A 4,494-nucleotide genomic window follows, 5' to 3' on the forward strand; every position below is an offset into this window, starting at 1 on the left:
ATACATTTTATATTAACAAACTTTATGACATGTGAGTTACAAATTTATTGAATGACAGGAATATTTTTATTCATGGTATTTACAAGAGTTACAAATTTCATTTTTGATAAAATGGAAGAAATAAATAAAATTCAAATTTGAGCAAGCAATGGACGAGTGTTAACCCCACTATGACAAGTCATAAGCAATATGTCATAGAATATGGCAATAATAGTTTTGCAAGGAAATATTTTGGAAAAAGAATCTCTAAAAATTTAATTTCTTTTGAAATGGGAAAGGACTTTTTTTATATAATGAATACTATATTTTAGAAAATGAAGGTCATTAGTATGTGAGAAGTGTTACCTATTTTTTCGCATCTAGCTCAAAAATAGATTAAGTCATGTTTGTTTTACAAAATGAAACAAAGATACATATTAATTTTTCTAGATTGCATTCCCAAATGAACAAAACAAAATCAGAAAGATTACATTATCAGATTGCAGATTGCATTCATAGATGTATACAACGAAGAAAAAAGATTGTGCAAATCTTTTCAACAAAAGTATCTTTATTGAATGGAAAAATGTACATCTTGTCTCACACAAGCTGTGAGACTAACCATTGCTTATTCAATACAAATTATGAAAAAAAAATACATGAATAAGTAAAGAAAAGAAATGAATGCGTATAGAAGGAAAGTAACCAGTCATTGCCTGAATGAATGGTTCGTTGTGTTGACTTAGGTTGATGTTGCTTCGAGCCACTTGAGTCCTCCTCGCTCCTTTGCTCATAATCCCTGCAAAAGATATAGAAATGATGTTAGAGCAATGCTCTAAGCAATGACTGATTAGAAACATTGTATACACATTTACCTATGCATGTAATAGATTCATCACAATGTGCATTGAGGATTAAATGCATATCTTAAGTGTACAGGAAACCCATGGCAGATCATCATGCACACCCAAGGCATTTAATTTCTAACATGTTTGCTTCATGTGAAGATACAGGTGTAATCATGTGTTCATGTTAAGAATGTGGGGTAAAATGTGGCTCCCACAAAGGTTGAGCCCAACATGATGTCATATGTTAAGCCAAACAGGGTTTTAGGAATTCAAACAATGATATACATATAAGACAAGAGTAATCTAAGAACCTCACTAGAATCCTAGTAGCAGTGGCAGACTTGGTGTAGAGCAGCTACAGGGTAATGATGGTCATCATACCAGTCCAAGTAAATAGTCTCAGAGTTGTTAATAGTATGGCTTGCAAGTAAAAGTCTCAGAGCAAGAGTATACAATGTACAGTAAGGATATAGCATGAGCAAGCTCCACACTCTATTGACTATAACAATCTTTTGACTGATACATGGAGCACTCAGTCATGAAAAAGTTTGAAACATAGAAAACCAGATTATAAACAGTGAGAAGTATGTAGGAGGATATCACAATAACCTTCACGAGTTTAGCAACAGTCATATTATTCACAGTGCATATGGCAGCAACACCAAAAGTGATACTCAAGCATTCATGGATAGGGTTGTCCTAAAGAACAGTATGATTAAGAGACGATATTAAAGGAGGTAGAATAACCATTTCAATTTGATCATAGAATGCAAAAAGGAAGAAGTGCCATAAAAAAGACCAGCAATGTAGACCTGAGACAATGACAGTTTTGAATCAGCTTCATATTCAAGAAATGAGTAGTAAGGATGTAATATAATGCATACTATGTGGAGCCACAATCATAAGTGCAATGGGGATCATTATGAAGGGGCATATTAATAAAGTGGTAATGAGTCCCATAAGAATAATGTCATCACATGAATTATTTAAAATAATAGACGCCATACGGTTCAAAAGGTGTATAGACAACAAATCCTTTATAGCATACGCAAAAGATAAGGAACAAGCAATTTGCAGCCCATAGAAGAACAGTCAAAAGCCATCAAGGATGGAGCATAAAGGTGTGAACTCAGATCAAAATCAAGGATTATATTAATGAGATGACAGCTCTTAGGTCTCAAAGATCAAGGGAAGAGTCAGAGGTATGTGTGAGGATTGGTCAATATTATTGCATCTAAATGACACCGTTCTCAGAAATGATAGTGCTTTTGTCAGTTAAGACTAGTATAAGGCGGTCTCATGAACACATACAGTCACCCTTTGACTGTCATTAAAGGTGGTTATGAGGTTCAAAATTTTGCAAAGAATATAATCCTCATAACCCTAAGGACAACCTTTATACTTAGCATGATAATCACTGTCGTTAAAAGTTACCTCAACCACCAATGATTCAAAGAGCGGCCATTTTTAGTGAGTAGTCTAGAAAAGATTAACAAAATCATGATGAGTTTCATTGAGTTTATAGTCAAGTAGGTTTGGGACCAACAATAGTCACTAAGCACAAAACAAATGAGTTTCAATATGGACAAAGGCAGCCAATATACCATTGTCATGTGATATTACAAAGGAGATTAAACTTCAAAGATGTACTCAAAGATACAAAGCCATGCTTAAACAAAAAATTACAGTGATATCCATAGAATGGGCATCCATCATGAGTATGATAGCATAAATGTGATAGTGCTAGGTTACAATAGTTATTACAGTCATGCCAAATGCCTCAACACGGAGCTTAGATAGGGATTATGTGAGCCACAAAACAATAAAGATAAACAATCAACTGTGAACATTCATAAGATAGTACTAGGCACAAATTGCAGTGATCAAATTTACTGTCCAGAAATAATATACACATGCACAGTCACAGTGAAGTGAAGAAGGACATTGCGTACTTTATAGGTACAAAGATAGTCATGCCACAAAATTACAAGATTACAAGTTAATCTCATCACAAATACCTAGATCAATACTCACAGTATTGGAAAAAGGCACAAAAGACCAGTCATTGTTATAGATGCTTAGTAGACAATGATCTTTCAGAAAAAGCAGCTAAAAGTAGTCTAACAACCCCGATAATCATTGAGAGACAGTTAAACAATAGAGGCCAAGCGTTTTGTTAAATATTATATTCAATAAGAAAGAGTTTCAAGAGAATAGTTCTATGACAAATATGATTACAATAAAAACATAGCGTACTAATGCAAAAGATAGTCATATTGAACAAACACAGGGCTGGAAAGAATAAAGCAATGATCGAATATTATGATCAAGAGGCAGATACACATGATGGGTATGGTTTTGAGAGTACTTCATGACCTTGACTTGAGAAGTGATCAAATGCCAAAGGAATAGAGATCACCATAATAGAAACCCTTACGCAGTGATCAACAACAGGGCATTGAAACAACCATAAAATTGAACCCGTATATATCACTTTTGCACAGTCAAGAGAAAGGATTTCTAGTGATGGCACAAGTACAGTCCATTCAAGAGCATCAGAACAACATGGTTGTGCTTGAAATAAAACAAATCTGCAGAAAAATGACAAAACTCACCAGATCGAGCTTCAAGAAGCATGTCGACCTGCAAGTTTTCTTCAAAAAAAATGATTTAGTTAGCGTCCTCAAGATCCTCATGGGGGCACTACAAGAGCAGCAACAACAAAGCAAATTTGATACAATGAATGTTCTAGGGTTTGTATTACCCTAAAATGCTCGAAGAACTTTAGGCATTTTTGGTCATTGATTAAACAAAATGAAATATCAAACTAATAGTTTGTGGTCATTTTATAGCTTGGCATTTTCGATGCCTTTGAAATTTATTTGTTATTAAGGAGTTTCTTTTATGTATGCCATGTTATAAGTCTTGGGACTTTATGGTTTGGGTTTTGACCTTATCAATGGCCGAATGTTTGGTTTTTAGTTTTTTTTGCTTACATTGTAAAATACTTAATTAAGTGATGATTTTTATAAATCACTTTATTTAAGTTATTATGCAAAATAGGAGCATGTGCTCATTAGACTAAGTCATGAGGAAAATATATATATTGTAATGCCTCACCAATAAACTCTAAAGGATACAACTACAAACACTCGAAAAGAGTGTAAATTATATATTTTTAAACAACACTGAACACATAAATGCATTAAGAAAAACATTGCATTTAATTTGCACAAGCAAGAGACTTAACTCAAACTCCTAAAGGGTTTCCCAACGTGAATTACTTAATTAAACTAATCCTTACTTAAGGTCAATTAATCCACCTAAGAAATATATTTAGCCGTTAGGAACTTAATTACACTAAACAATGATTGCTTTATACTTTACATGAGATAACACTAACATTTCCATGCTTCATTGATGATAAAACATTCAGTTACATTACAACAATGATTTTAATTTAAGATATAAATTCTAACATCTAAATCTCATCATAATACATTGATTTTACATTGCAAGGATAACATAATATTATAATTGCACTTAAAATACCAAGCCTCATAAAAATATATAATGGTTACATAAAATTACAAGTTGCCATAAAGGCATACATATAAACAAATGATACAACCGACCACATAAGGTCCAAGAGATACAAATATGATCT

At 33.1% G+C, this 4,494-nt stretch overlaps 1 long non-coding RNA gene across 1 annotated transcript; it reads right to left on the bottom strand.

Annotated features, from left to right (window-relative positions):
• Positions 1 to 530: 530 nt before the first annotated feature.
• LOC131067526 (uncharacterized) lies at positions 531 to 3,697 on the bottom strand. Its single transcript, XR_009111824.2, has 2 exons — positions 3,443 to 3,697; positions 531 to 778 (listed from the first exon to the last, which is right to left on the bottom strand). It is a non-coding gene; the product is annotated as an uncharacterized LOC131067526 (long non-coding RNA).
• Positions 3,698 to 4,494: the final 797 nt, after the last annotated feature.

Source organism: Cryptomeria japonica, chromosome 10 (assembly GCF_030272615.1).
Source record: "Cryptomeria japonica chromosome 10, Sugi_1.0, whole genome shotgun sequence".
In the NCBI taxonomy this organism is placed as follows: Eukaryota; Viridiplantae; Streptophyta; class Pinopsida; order Cupressales; family Cupressaceae; genus Cryptomeria; species Cryptomeria japonica.